Raw genomic sequence first — 15,560 nt, 5'->3', positions numbered from 1 at the left:
TACATTTCTCAACATATATTTTCTCTCACCTCCATTAAAAGAGTCATACTTTTTAACCAACTGATCTTTTCTCTGTTTCCCACTCCCAGTACTCCATCTGTGGTCTCTGTGTCTTTTAAGTCCTTTAAGATGCAGCTCAAACACTACTTTCTATTCTAAGTCTTTCCTGATGCTGACATCACTATCCCTTCACCTGCTGATGTCCTCATTTTCTATCTTGTATTTATTTGGTATTTAAATATTTTGTACATATTTATATGTACATATGCACGTATGATTAATTTAAGCTTCTTAAGAGTGGGAACTGTTTCATCCTTTCTATCTGTATCCCCAGTGCCTGACACATAGTAGGTGCTTAGTAATAATGTTTGTTGAACATTTTTAAAAAAAATGAACAAGTTTGAAAGAGCTAAGAACTCCAATTAATGCAATGACCAACCAGGATTCAAAAAGACCAATAATGAAACATACTACCTGCTTCTTGACAGAGAGGTGATGGACTAATATACAGAATAAGATTTATATTTTTGGACACAGCCTGTATGGGAATTTGTTTTGCTTGACTATACACATTTGTTACAAGGGTTTTCTTTTTCTTCCTCCTCTTCTCCTTCTTCTCTTTTTTCTCCTCCTTCTTCTCTTTTTCCTTCTTCTTCTCCTCCTCTTCCTCCTCCTCCTCCTCTTCTCCTCCTTCTCCTTCTCTTTCTCCTCCTCCTTCTCCTCCTCCTCCTCCTCTTCTCCTCCTTCTCCTTCTCTTTCTTCTCCTCCTTCTCCTTCTTCTCCTCCTCCTTCTCCTCCTCCTTCTTCTCCTCCTCCTCTTCTCCTTCTCCTTCTCTTTCTTCTCCTCCTCTTTTTTCTCTTCCTCCTCCTCCTTCTTCTCCTCCTCCTCCTCCACCTCTTCCTCCTCCTCCTCCTTCTCCTCTTCTCCTCCTTCTCCTTCTCTTTCTTCTCCTCCTTCTCTTTCTTCTCCTCCTCCTCTTCCTCCTCCTCCTCCTTCTTGTCCTCCTCCTCTTCTCCTTCCTTCTCTTTCTTCTCCTCCTCTTTTTTCTCTTCCTCCTCCTCCTTCTTCTCCTCCTCCTCCTCCACCTCTTCCTCCTCCTCCTCCTTCTCCTCTTCTCCTCCTTCTCCTTCTCTTTCTTCTCCTCCTTCTCTTTCTTCTCCTCCTCCTCTTCCTCCTCCTCCTCCTTCTTCTCCTCCTTCTCCTTCTCTTTCTTCTCCTCCTTCTCTTTCTTCTCCTCCTCCTTCTTCTCCTTCTCCTCCTCCTCCTCCTCCTCTTGTTCTTGTTCTCTTCTTCCCTCTTCTTCTCCTCTTCTTCCTCCTTCTCCTTTTGTTAGAAGGGAAGGTAGGAGGGAGGAAAAAATAAATGCTTGATAAATGAAAAACATTTAATTGAGAAGGCTCATGGGTTGATTGGTACTGCTGCCTGTTGACTGAATAATAGAACAAAGACAAAAAAGAGAGAGAGAGAGAAAAGCCAGTTCAGCAAAATTAACAAACACATCAACAAAATCTGACATTACATGTGATGTTCCACAACCACAGTCCCTCTACTTCTGCAAAGAAAGAAAGGAGGTCCAGTTGGCTTTCCTAGACGATATAGAGGAGTTGCCTATCTGTACTGATGATGAGAGTTTCCATACTGAGAGTTCCTCATGACAGTGAAATCCTAGGTCTGATTTGGGTAAAAACAGCAAATTAAATCCAATGCTTTCTTCAGTTTTTCATTGAGCTATAATTTCATTTATGGTATGGCTGTTCCTCACCCCCCCCCATACATACTAAGGCAGATCCCACCCCTCTACACCTTGGTCATGGTCTTCAGAAGTTTCCTTGGTAGAACTGATTGCTCTGCTGCCAATTTGGTAATCAGCCTCTCTGACCTTAGCTAGGCTGGTGATTGGCCAAGAGGCGTGCTGCTCATCACTAGAGTATGTCCAAAGTCCTTGAGTTAGGCAGGATGTGCAAGGGCCCTTTCTCTGCTGGCATAGCCTTGGAGAGCCCACGGTCATCTTAATGCTGCAGTGAGACATTAGAGTAGGAGGAGAAATGGAAGATGATGATGACAGTGGTGGTGGTGGTGATCCTGTTATTAAGAACAAATTGATTGTTACAAAAGGGGAGCAGGACTGATGATGATTCAGTCATTGACTTCATGTCATCCATTCAAGCCCCTCATTGAGCCTCTTGAGTAGTAAGAAGACAACAAAGAGCTAAAAGGCTTAGACTGGAGCAGATTTGATTCAGGAGGCGATGAGTTATTTTTTCAAAATAGCTGAAATGTTGAAGATGTTTAGTGGATCTGTGCCAATGAGTTGGCCAGGAATTCTCATCCAGATCCTGGAAAGTGTTCCTAACCTCACTGTGTGAACCAAACAGCCATTTGCATAAAATTACAGGCAAAAGCTCATTCAAGTAAATTCCGCAAAGCATTCAAATTGCCTTGCAATTATTGACATTTATGTTGTGTTCTAAGGTTTTCAAAGCATCTCTCATTAGAATATGGACTCCTTGAGGGCAAGATGTCTCTTTTTTGCCTTTCTTTGTGTCCTTAGAGCATAGCAAGTGCCCGACACATAGTAAGCACTTAATGAATACTTGCAGGGTGATTTGATTCTCCCAACAACCTTGTGAGGTAAGTACTATATTATCCTCATTTTACAGATGAGGTAATTGAGGTCAAGAGATGTCAGGTGTCTTTCTCCCCTTCTAATAAAAATGTCTTCTTGGCTTCAAATCCAGCACTCTAAAGTCATTGTTGTTCCGTTGTTTCAGTCTTGTCTGACTCTCCATGACCCCATTTGGGGTTTTCTTGGCAAAGATACTTGGCAGAGTGGTTTGCCATTTCCTTCTCCAGCTCATTTTACAGATGATGAAACTGAGGCAAACAGAGTTAAGTGACTTGCTCAGAGTCACACAGCAAGTAAGTGTCTGAGGCCAGATTTGGCCTTCATCTTCTTGATATCAGGACCAGCCCTCTATCCACTGGGCCACTTAGCTGCCCCTAGCCATTACGCCATGTAATAATGACATTTTCCTCAAATGACACTAATTTTTAGGAGCTAGATATGGAACAGCAATTGTCCAGCCTCCCTTAGAGAAGAATCAAAGGATTTTATCTTTAAGATCAAATATAAAATCCTCTCTGTGGATTTTCAATCTTTTCACAACCTGGCCCCCTTCCTACCTTTCCAGTCATCTGCCACCTTATTCTAAGGTACTAATTCCAACATTTTCCATTGACTCCTCTTATTCTAAGATTTATCCACATTGGCCTACCTGCCTTTCCTTGCACGCAGCCAGGGATGTGCTGGAGGCAGCTCAGTCAGTTAGTTGTTACATTTTCCTTGTGAATATTTACACCTGGCAAATGGGCACATGCTTGAAATCAGGACTTGGTCCAGAACTTTGCTGATTGTCTAGACTTAAGAAAGTGATGGAGAGACATTTAATCATAGCGATGGAATTTAAGGTAAGTCTTGCTTACTTTTTTTTTCAGAGAGACAGTTGTTAAACATTTACCAGCACATCACTATACATTACCCTCCCATCTCCTGACTGTCTGTTTTTTTACTGACTGTTTCTCTTCCCTGAAATGCTCTCTCTCTATTTTTACTTCTTGGCTTCCCTGGCTTTCTTCAAGTTTCAGCTAAAATCGTACTTTCTGCAGGACATCTTTCCTGGTACCCTTTAATGCCAGTGTCTTCCTTCTGAGATTATCCATATATATATATATATATATATATATATATATATATATATATATATATATATATATATATATATATATATGTATATACATGTATATGTATATGTGTGTATTTATCATATCACACACACACACACACACACACACACACACACACACACACACACACGTCCTGTTTGCCCAGAGTTGTTTGTGTGTTGTCTCTCCTATTAGAATGTGAGCTCCTTGAGGGCAGGGACTGTTTTTTCCTGTATTTGCATACTCAGAACTTAGCACAGTGCCTGGAATATGGTAGGTGCTTAATAAATACTTGTTGACTTGACTTGAAATGAACATCGTGCTCTGAATCCAGTAGGTATAAGTTAATAGTTATGATGCATACACAGTTCTTCCCTGCTTTATTCTTCTAAACTCTGGGTTATATTGGTTTCTTTCTTTCTTTCTTTCTTTCTTTCTTTCTTTCTTTCTTTCTTTCTTTCTTTCTTTCCTTTCTTTCTTTCTCTCTTCCTTCCTTCCTTCTTCTTCCTCCTTCCTTCCTTCCTTCCTTCCTCCCTCCCTCCGTCCCTCTCTCCTCCCTCCCTCCCTCCCTCCCTCCCTCTCTCTCTCTCTCTGTCTCTCTCTCTTTCTCTCTCTCTCTCTCTCTCTCTCTCTCTCTCTCTCTCTCTCTCTCTCTCTCTCTCTCTCTCTCTCTCTCTCTCTCTCTCTCTTAGTTATAGGATTTTAAACCAGAAGGGACCTTAGGGATCCCTTAGTCTAGTCCAACACTTTATTTGGTGATAAGGGAATGGGGGCTTGGACAGGGAAGTAACTTGCACAAGGCCAGGCAGATAATAAATAGCAAAACCAATATTCCATAAAATCACAGCTAGAACTCTGTTGCCATCTTGTCAAACACTTTCATTTTACAGATGGGGTTACTGAAGGCTAGGGAGGATAAGCTGAACGGCATCTTGACTTTCTCCCCACCTCTACCCCAACCTTGACCAAGAGACCTTTAACTTCTCCTTGCACCTCTTCTTCCCTTAAAACAAAGCTGTGGGTAGATCTGATCTAGATTCCCGGCATGCTATCTGTTATCTATTCTGACAACCCTACCTTGTATTCCTTGTTAACAGTCAGAGGTGTACAATGATAAGCAAGTCATTGAGTGTCAGGGAAAAACATCTGGGAGGCGAGATGCCTACCTTCTAGTACTGTCTCAGCCATGAAAGTACTGGGGGACCTTGGGAATGGTGCTTTTATACTCTGCCTTTTTCTCCTCTGTAAAATAGGGTACTTGGACTAGATCAAGGGTTCTTACCCAGGGTCCCGGGAACTTGTTGAAAAAATATTTAGCTAATTGTATTTCAATATAATTGGTTTCCTTTGTAATCCTATGTAAGTTTTTTTTAATGCATTAAAAAACACAATTCCGAGAAGGGACCTATAGGCTTCACCAGACTGGCAAAGGGGTCCTGGACGTAAAAAAGGTTAAAAACTTTTGGACAAGACGATTTGTGATCTCTTTGAGCTCTAAGAGTATAGGATTCTCTTTGAGATTCGAAGGAAAGCAGGAAACTGGAGGAAAAATTTCATAGCAAATTTCTCTGATAAAGGCCTCATTTCTCAAATATTTAGAAAACTGATACAAATTTTTTTTTGGAAATAGTATTTCTTCCAATTACATGTAAAGATAGTTTTCAAAGTTCATTGTTTATAAAATTTTGAGTTCCAAATTTTTTCTCCCTCCCTCCAGTGTCCTCTCCCCAATATAGCAAACTATTTAATATAGGTTATACTTGTGCAGTCATGCAAACATATTTCTGTATTAGTCATGTTGTGAAAGAGAAATAGAACAAAAGGGAAAAGCCGTGAAAAACAAAAAAAATGTGTAAATAATATTCTTTGATCTGCATTCAGACTCTATAGTTCTTTCTCTGGATGTGGACAGCATTTTCCATTATAAGACTTTTAGAATTGTCTCAGATCATTGTATTGCTAAGAAGAGCTAAGTCAATCACAGTTGATTATCACACATTATTGCTGTTACTGTGTACAATGTTCTCCTGGTTCTGCTTACTTTATTCAGCATTGAGAAATTATTCAAATTTATAAAACTATGGACCATTCCCCAGTTGATAAATGGTTAAAGGATATGATATTATTTTTTTTAAGTGAATGGTCAAAAATGGTTAATAAATTAGAGGGGAAAAAAGAATCCTATATTCTCAAAGCTCAAAGAAATCTCAAAGAGATCCCGCCCCTCCCCCAATCATTAAGAAGGCAAGAAATATATCAATTATACACGTGAAACATGTTTCCACAGTAGCCATGTTACCAAAAAAGCAAGAAAAATAAAGTTTAAAAATATGTTTCAATCTGCATTCAGGGTTAATCACTTCTTTCTCTGGAGGTAAATAGCATTTTTCATCATGAATCCTTTGGAATTGTCTTGAACCATGGTCATGATAGAAGAGCTAAGTTATTCATAGTTGATCATCATACAATATTGCTGTTACTACTGATGTTATTACTGATGCACAATGTTTCCTTGGTTCTGTTCATTTCACTTTCCATCAGTTACTATAAGTCTTCCTAGGTTTTTCTGAAACCATTCTGTTTATCATTTCTAATAGTATACCATCACAATTACGTACCACAACTTGTTCAGGTATTCTCCAATTGATAGACATCCCCTCAGTTTCCAATTTTTTGCTCCCACAAAAAGTGCTGCTATAAAATATTTCTATATATATATAGGTTCTTTTCCTTTTTGTTTGATCTTTTTAGGATATAGACCTAGTAGTGGTATTCCTGGGTCAAAAGATAGGGATGGTTTTGTAGCCTTTGGGGCATAGTTCCAAATTGTTCTCCAGAATGGTTGGATCACTTCACAACTCCACCAGTAGTGCACTAATGTCCCTAATTTCCCCATTCCTGCCAACATTGCTTACTTTCCTTTTCTGTCATGTTAGTCAATCTTATAGTTATGAAGTGGTAACTCAGAGTTTTAATTTTTATTTCTCTAATAAATAGTGATTTGGAAATTTTTTTTCAGATGACTAGAGATAACTTTGATTTCTTCTTCTGAAAACTTCTTGTTCATATTTTTGACCATTTATCAACTGGGGAAGAGTCCTTTTTAAAAAATAAATTTGACTGAGTTCTCTCTATATTTGAGAAATGAGGCCTTTATTTGAGAAACTTAATGTAAAATTTTCCTCCAGTTTCCTGCTTTCTTTCTCATGTTGGCTGAATTGGTCTAATTTGTGCAAAACCTTTTAAATTTAATGTAATCAAAATTATCCATTTTACTTACTGTGATCCTCTCTCTTCTTCAGTAATAAATTCTTTGCTCATCCGTAGATCTAGCAGGTAAACTATTCCATGCTCCCCTAATTTGCTTATGATATCACCCTTTATGTCTAAGTCTTGCACCCATTTTGATCTTACTTTGGTATAGGTGTGAAATGTTGGTTTACACCTACCTTCTGCCCAAGTGATTTCTAGTTTTCCCAGCAATTTTTGTCAAACAGCAAGTCCTTGTCCTAAAAGCTTGTAGCTTTGGGTTTAATCAAATATTAGATGACATTTACTACTGTGAATTGTGTACTTAATCTATTCCACTGATGCACCACTCTATTTCTTAGTCAGCACCAGATTGTTTTCATGATCACCATTTTGTAACACAGTTTGAAATCTGGTCCTGCTAGACCACCTTCCTTCACATTTTCTTTTCATTGATTCCTTTGATATTCTTGACTTTTTGTTCTTCTAGATGAATTTTATTATTATTTTTTCCTAGCTCTACTAATTTTTTTGGTAATTTGATTGGTATGGCACTGAACGAGTAAATTAGTATAGGTGGGATTGTTATTTTTTACTATGTTGTCTTGACCTACTGATGAACAATGAATATTTCTCCAATTGTTTATATCTGTCTTTATTTGTGGGAAAACTGTTTTGTAATTGTGTTCATATAGTTTCTAAGTTTGTCTTGGTAGGTAGACTCCCAAGTATCTTATATTCTCTGCAGTTATTTTAAATGTAATTTCTGTTTCTATCTCTTGCTGCTGGACTTTGCTGGCAATATATAGAAATGCTGATGCTTTGTGTGAGTTTATTTTATATCCTGGAACTTTGATAAAGTTAATTGCTTCAACTAGTTTTTAGTTAATTCTCTAAGATTTTCCAAGTATACTATCATATCATCTGCAAAGACTGACAGTTTTATTTCTTTATTGCCTATTCTAATTCCTTCAACTTCTTTTTCTTGTCTTATTGCTATAGCTAGCATTTGTAGTACAATATTGAATGGCAGTTGTGATAATGGATATCCTTACGTCACCCTCATTGGGAAGGCTTCTAGCTTATCCCCATCATAGATAATGCTGGCTGTTGGTTTTAGATAGATATTACTTATTTTAAGGAAAACTCCATTTATTCCTGTGCTTTCTAGTGTTTTTAGTAGGGAGGAATGTTGCATTTTGTCAAAAGTTTTTCTGCATCTGTTGAGATAATTATATGATTTTTGTTGATTTTGCTACTGATATGTTCTATTATGCTGATAGTTTTCCTAATATTAAACCAGCCCTGCATTCCTGGTATAAATCTCCCTGGGTCACAGTGTATGATCTTTGTTATATATTGCTATAATCACCTTGCTGGTATTTTATTTAAATTTTTGTTTGCATAAAATTCATTAGGGAAATTGGTCTATAGTTTTTTTCCCCTTTGCTTTTTTTGCTCTTCCTGGTTTAGGTATCAAATGGAATAGCTTCCCAATTCTGAAAGGAAAAGTTAATGAGTTACAGGAAGAAATAGACAGTAAAACTATATTGGTAGGGAACTTTGACTTTCCTCTCTCAAAGCTAGATAAATCTAATTATAAAATAAACAAGAAAGAAGTTAAGGAGATGAATAGAATTTTAGAAATTTGGATATGATAGACCTCTGGAGAAAACTGAATGGGGATAGAAAGAAGTATGCCTTTTTCTCAGCTATACATGGCACCTTCATAAAAATCGGCCATGTTGTAGGGTATAAAAACCTCACATACAAATGCAGAAAATTAGAAACATTAAATGCCTTCTTTTTAGATCATGATGCAATAAAAATTACATTCACTAAAGGGTCATGGAAGCATAGATTAAAAATTAATTGGAAACTAAATAATCCTAAGGAATGAGTGAATCAAAGAAATAGATCAAATCATAGAAGCAATCAATAATTTCATTAAAGAGAATGACAACAATGAGACAACATGCAAAAAATATATCTATAAATGCATACATCAATAAAATAAAGAGCAGATCAAAGAATTGGGCATGCAATTTTTAAAATGAGAAGAACAAATTAAAAAATTTTCAATTAAACACCAGAATGGAAATCCTGAAAAATCAAAGAAGTAATAAAATTGAAAGTTAAAAACCATTGAACTAATAATTTGATTTTAAAAAGGAAGAAAACCAAAGTACTGGTATCAAAAATGATGGATGGATATTTACAAAAATAGAAATCACCCAGACTAACGGAAGATGAAATAGAACACTTAAATTTTCTATCTTAGAAAAAAAACTGAGCAAGTCACAAATGAGTTTCCTAAAAAACATCTCCAGGACCAGAGGGATTCCCAAGTAAATTCTACCAAGCATTTATTAATTCCAATACTATATAAGCTATTTGGAAAACTAAGCAAAGAAAAAGTCCTACCAAATTCCTTTTATGATACAAATATGGTGCTGACAGTTAAACCAGGAAGAGCAAAAACAGGGAAAGAAAACTATAGACCAATTTCCCTAATGAATATTTTTTTTTGCAAAATTTTAAATAACATACTAGACAGGTGATTATTTTGTTTTCTTCAGTGAGCTTTTGCACCTCTTTTTCCATTTGGCTAATTCTGCTTTTTAAGGAGCTCCTCTCTTCAGTGAATATTTTTACCTCTTTTGCCATTTGGCCAATTCTGTTTTTTAAGGTCTTATTTTCCTCAGTGAGTGAGTGAGTGAGTGTGTGTGTGTGTGTGTGTGTGTGTGTGTGTGTGTGTGTGCCTCTTTTACCAAGCTATTGACTCTCTTTTTGTAATTTTCTTGCATCACTCCAATTTCCCCCTCCCCCAATTTTTCCTTTACCTCTCTTTTTTGATTTTTAAAATAGGTTTGGAGCTTTTCCAGGAATTCTTGTTGAGCTTATATCCAATTCACACTTTTTCTTTAGGTATTTGCTTGTAGCTGTTTTGACTTCGTTGTTTTCTTCTGAGTTTGTGTTTTGATCTTCCCTGTCAGCGTAGTAGCTTTTTATGGTCAAGTTCTTCTTTTATTTTTGTCTTTTTTACTCATTTTTTTCGGCCCACTTCTTGACTTTTAACTTTATGTTAAAGTTGAGCTGTGCTCCCAGGGTGGAGGGGGCATTGTCCCAGGCTTTAGCTTTTTTTGTGCTCCTGTATTCAGAGCTAATTCTGGGGGTCTATATGTTTTTGGTGCTCCAAAGCTGGTCTGATTGAAGGAGAGGTGCAGTCACTTTTCTCCCTGGCCTTTGCTCTGGTCTTTACCCAGGAAGAGACCTTCTTCTCCTGCAGCTGCAAGTGCTGGTGCTCCTCTTGGCCCTGGTACCGTGACCAGATCCTCTGCCCTCCTGCAGCCACAAGCACTAATGCTCCTTTCTGCCTTGGAACTGAGACCAAGGCCCCTGCTCCTTTGTGAGCAACCATAAGTGCCCTTTGCCACCCTGTGACTATGACCAGTGCTTCTACTTCCCTGCAGAAACAAGCACTTAACCATGGAGCTGTGACTGGGAACTGCCTATGGGCAATGCACCAGGGTGCTGCACTCAGTGCCCGCAAAGGGTCCCTTGTAATCTTTCTCTGACTAGTAATTGCTGGGCTGAGAGCTCCTGAAGCTTTTGCTGCTTCTGTCACAGCCACCTCCAAAGCTCGCTGTGGATGTTACCACCAAGTGTGCTGAGTTCTAAACTGGTGCCCATCCTGGTATCACAGACCTCTCCTGCCAACCTCCTAGGTTGTTTTGTGCTGGAAAAAATGTCTCACTCCAATCTTTTGTTTGCTCTTCCACTCCAGAATTCAATTTGAGACATTATTTTAAAGTTATTTGGAGAGGAATGTTGGAAGAGTTCAGCTAAGTTGTTGCCTGTACTCCACCATCTTGGCTCTGCCAAGAGTGTAGAATTCTTAAGTCACATGCAGCATATATGCATACTCATGTAGTCAATAAACATGTATTAAATGCCCATTATGTGCCAGTTGGTTAAAAAAATTATTAAGCACGCACTATGTGCTAGGCTTTGTGTTAAGTGCTGAGTATACAAAGAAAGACGAAAGCCCCTGCTCTCAAGGAGCTTGCAGTCTAATAAGGAAACAACATGCAAACAACTGTGTACAAACAAGCTATATACAAGATAAATAAGAAATTATCAACAGAGGGAGGGCTCTAGATTTGAGATGCATATGCACTCTTAAACAAAGAGTCAATACCTGACCCCAGAGGAGTCTCAGTGCTGGTTGTTCACACTTTATATGCAAGAATGGAAACACAATGGAGTTGGTTTGGGAAGTGGAGAACTTTCACAGAGGGGTGTTCAGTGCTGCTCTTTCTATGTCAGGCTACTTGCCATGTATGGCCATCAGTAACCTGGAGGTAATAGAATGAGAAAAATTTGCTTGTAATTTTGGGCATATAATTTGGCAAAATGGGACATTGACTTCTGACCTACTATCTATCTATCCATTCGCCTATTGTTTGTATATAAGCAGTATTAATAATAATGATGATTGACATTTATACAGTACTATTAGGTTTGTGGAGTGCTTTATATATATTATTGCATAAGCAGGAAAGCCAGTATTCTAATGAAAATCCATGAACTCCACATCTTCTGCTCGTACCCATTTTCAAGGCTGGCTCTGCCCTCCAGGATGGCAGCTTGCCATTCATCCTGGTCATCTGGAGGTGGAGAGACGGGTTCCATCTTAGCAGGAATTAACACCCTTATGTTTGATACAAAAAGAAATTGGAACTGAAGGAAATTCAGTGATTCCCAGAATCATAGTATCTCAAAGTTGGTAGGAGACCTTAGTCACCAACTACTTCAGCCTTGAAATCCATGCAGGAACCCCTTGTAGAGTATCCCTTAACAGATCCCATCAGGCATCTGTTGGATTGATTTGACCAACAGGTGGCTTGCATCCTCATGAGTCAGCATGTTTCATGGTCAGTCCCGTCCCTCTGTTCAATAACCCTAGGAGGTAGGTGCTATTATTATCACCATTTTACAGATGAGGAAACTGAGGCTGAGGAAGGTTAAGTGATTTGACTAAGGTCTTACAGCTAGGAAGTATCTGAGGCAGCATTGAAATTCAGGTCTTCCTGACTCCAACATTCTATCCAGCTTCCTGACAGAATTTCAGATATTTGAGTAGAGTTAGCATGGTATCCCTAGGTCTTCTCACAGGCGCATATAGCATACTAGAAATAGCAAAGGACTGGAAGTTATATATTGTCTCTCCCATAAGAATGTGAACTCCTCGGGAGCAAGAACTATGGGTTTGTTTCTCTTTGCATTTATTTCCAGCACTTAGCACGATGCCCAGCTCGAAGTAAGCCCCTGATAAAAGCTTGTTGACTGATTAACAGGATTGTTGAGCTGGAAGTTCTTGGCAGGCCTTACTCCATAAAATTTGAGTTGCTAATGTTATAAATTTCTCAGTCCAAACCAGTCCTGTGGCAGCCTGAGTCCACCTGCAATTGAGTAACCTCCCTTCCCCCTCCCGTCCTTTCCCCCTCCTCTCTTTCCTTTCTCCTTCCTCTCCCTCCCTTGACCTATGCCATATAAAGACAATGGAGGAGGATTGTGCAATGCTTGGGCTCATATTCTTTTTCGGATTCTGAGCCTTCCGGCCAGGGGGTCTTAGCTGGTAGTGCAGAGGGAGGAACCTTCACTAGAACTCTTAAAAAAAAAAACCTGAAAAAAAAAAGTGAGAAAGAGAGACAGGAAACCATGTCTTGTGTTCTCTGTCTCTGTCAAGCGTCTGTCTTGTGCTAATTTTGAACCAAGCTTTATTTTTCTTTATTTATAAACCATCGGCCTACTTGGGGAGAGTCTACTTTCTTCAGTGAAATGCTGTCTTAGGCCAATCCGAATGACAGAAGTGGAAGGCACCTTAGAGGTCATTTAGTACTGCCTCTCCTTTTTTTTTACAGAGGGGGAAACTGAGATCCGGAGAGGATAAGCCCATTGTTCAGTAAGTAGTTATTGCTGGCCTCACACAATGGCCTTCTGAATCTTTTGACTGGAAGTCCTGTGCTTTTTTGGACTCCATCACAATAGAGTGACTTCATAATTTGGTGACATGAGCCCACTGTCTGATGATTTTTAATCAAGACTTGTGCTTACTTCCTCTCTGTAGGTTTGAGGGGGCAAGGGCAGCACTGAAGAGGTTGACGATGTCATTCTAGGCTCTATGTGTGTAATTCATGCAGCTGAGACCACCTGAGCAGTGGTGACTTGGGTTATAGCCGCATAGACCAACGGCTAGATTTTCATCTGGTGTCAATAACTGTCTCAGGGCATTTAGCATGTGACCTACTCATTTGGGCTTTTCCCCATAAATATGCAACCAACCCTTTATTGAAATAACAGCATAATTATTCAAACATTATTAGTATTCCAATAATAAATTCAAGAGAAGATATAATTTGGAGTAAGGTTCAAAGGAATTCAAAGACCTAGGTATGAAAATGACAGAGCTATTAACAATAGTCATTTAGGCAGCTAGGTGGTGCAATGGATAGAGTGTTGGGCTTGAAGTTAGGTAGAACTGAATTCGAATCTGACCTCAGATACTTGCTAGCCGAGTGACCTTAGCAAGTCACTTCAACTGTTTGCTTCACATTTCCCATCTATAAAATGGGGATGATAAGAGCATCTACCTCCCAAGGTTGTTAGGATTAAATTAGATAATTGTGAAGGGCTTAGCACAGTGCCTGGCACACAGTAAGTGCCACATGAATGTTAGCTTTATTCTGTTAGTATAACAATGTTATACTAAATGTTAGCATTATTCTGACTAGCTCAAGATCTTTTATCCCTTATGTTAATAATAGTTCCCAAATTCTATAACACATTAAGGTTTACAAAACCTTCTTTTCAGAACAGCCCTTCCACTGTGTGACCCTGGACAAGTCATATAACCCCATTGCCACTGAATCCTTAGGATTTCTGGCCCTTCCATCCACTCTGTAGCTGAATTTAATCTTAGAGTACGAGCTCCTGTAGAGTAGGGACTATCTCATCTTTTCTGTGCTTAGCACAATGCTTGGCACATAGCAAATACTAATTAAATCCCTTTTGGTTTATTTGTTCATTCAGACACCTCTCTAAGCCTCATTTTTCTTATTTATAAAATTGGGGTGATGATAGAACTTATCTCCTAGGGTTGTTGTGAGGAGTTGAGATAATATTTGTAAAATGCTTTAAAAACCTTAAAATGCCAGGTAAATGTTACTTCCTCCTCCTCCTCCTCCTTCTCTTCTTCCTTCTTCTGCTACTCTTCCTCCTCTGCCACTCTTCTAGTCTCAAGTAAATCTACTCCTCACCCCATTTTACAGAGGAATAAACCTAGACAAAGTTTTAAGAAGAATAATCAAAGTTCACCCCACTTTCAGGATTCAGGCATAGCTCTCCTCAACCCCAAAGTCAAGACCATCAGAGATACATGGGATTACAATGATAGAAAAACAAACTTTTATTATTTTTCAAGGTGCTTTTTTGAAACAAGAAACAAAGGTCACATTTCCACTTTGATTTTATCTTAAAAAAAAAACCCAAAACAACTTTGTCTCATTTTCTCTATCTATTAAAAGGACAGGAGGAAAGGGAGGGGGTGGATTGAATAATCAGTGATTTTTTTTCTAGTTTCAATCTTCCTATTATGTGACAAGTATATGTATGCTGGTGAGCACTTACCTTCAAGTTAGAAGATCTGGTTTGAAATTCTTTCTCTGCCACTTATTAATTATGTGACCTTAGGCACATAAGAAGCAGGAAGAGGGCTACACTTGGAGTCAGATGATCTGGGCATAAATCCTAGTCTTTAAAACTTATTCTTGGGCGTTCAACTTCTCTGGGCCTCAGTTTCTTCATCTGTAAAATGAGGGGCTAGACTGGATGATCTTGTAAGTTGCTTCTGTTTCTTAATTTATAAACCTAATGTTGCCCTCTGGAGCCCCACACAAAAAGTGCCTTCAGAGCTTTCACTTCAAGGACCTGAAATTTTGACAGTGGACCTCCCCGAAGTGACATAGATTTTAGTCCTTCTCTGTCTTTCCTGAGACACCATGGCTGAAAAAATTCATCAATCTGGTGATGAGCTTCTCCCACTTATCTGTGTACATTTATGTTCTCCCTTCCCCCACCTTATTTTATACAAGAAGGAACTGAGGACTAAGGAGGTTTAAACAGCTTGCCCAGTGTTGCCCAGTTGATGGGAGGCAGAGCCAGGACTCTGCTGATTTCAAGTTCACTGCTCTTTGCACTATGCCCTGCTATCACATTTCAAAGTTAAGAAAGATTCTCAATTGGGTGTCCAGATAAGTACTAACTAGAAAAGTGTGGCCTTCCTAAGAAGGTACTGATTTGGTAATTCTTGGGTATATTTCCCGACTCTCCAGCCGTGGTGAAAGTGATCACCTGTCAGGCATGTTTTCCTGGGGATTCTTTTTCAGGTTTGGGTGGGGCCTTCAGGAGGAAAGCAGGCTCTTTGAGTTAAGGGATTGCTTTTATTTTTGTCTGCTTCTTTGTCTTATACTAATACTTGTTAACAAGCTGTTAAGAAACATAGAATAAGCAGGTAGTATGTGCC

At 38.8% G+C, this 15,560-nt stretch overlaps 1 long non-coding RNA gene across 1 annotated transcript; it reads right to left on the bottom strand.

Annotated features, from left to right (window-relative positions):
* Positions 1–1,133: 1,133 nt before the first annotated feature.
* On the bottom strand, positions 1,134–15,071 carry LOC110210336 (uncharacterized). Its single transcript, XR_002325081.2, has 3 exons — positions 14,666–15,071; positions 3,277–3,421; positions 1,134–1,430 (listed from the first exon to the last, which is right to left on the bottom strand). It is a non-coding gene; the product is annotated as an uncharacterized LOC110210336 (long non-coding RNA).
* Positions 15,072–15,560: the final 489 nt, after the last annotated feature.

Source organism: Phascolarctos cinereus, unplaced genomic scaffold (assembly GCF_003287225.1).
Source record: "Phascolarctos cinereus isolate Bilbo 61053 unplaced genomic scaffold, phaCin_HiC Scaffold_2;HRSCAF=192, whole genome shotgun sequence".
In the NCBI taxonomy this organism is placed as follows: Eukaryota; Metazoa; Chordata; class Mammalia; order Diprotodontia; family Phascolarctidae; genus Phascolarctos; species Phascolarctos cinereus.
Note: the sequence above shows the minus strand (reverse complement) of the source record. Positions and strands in the feature narration are given on the sequence as shown.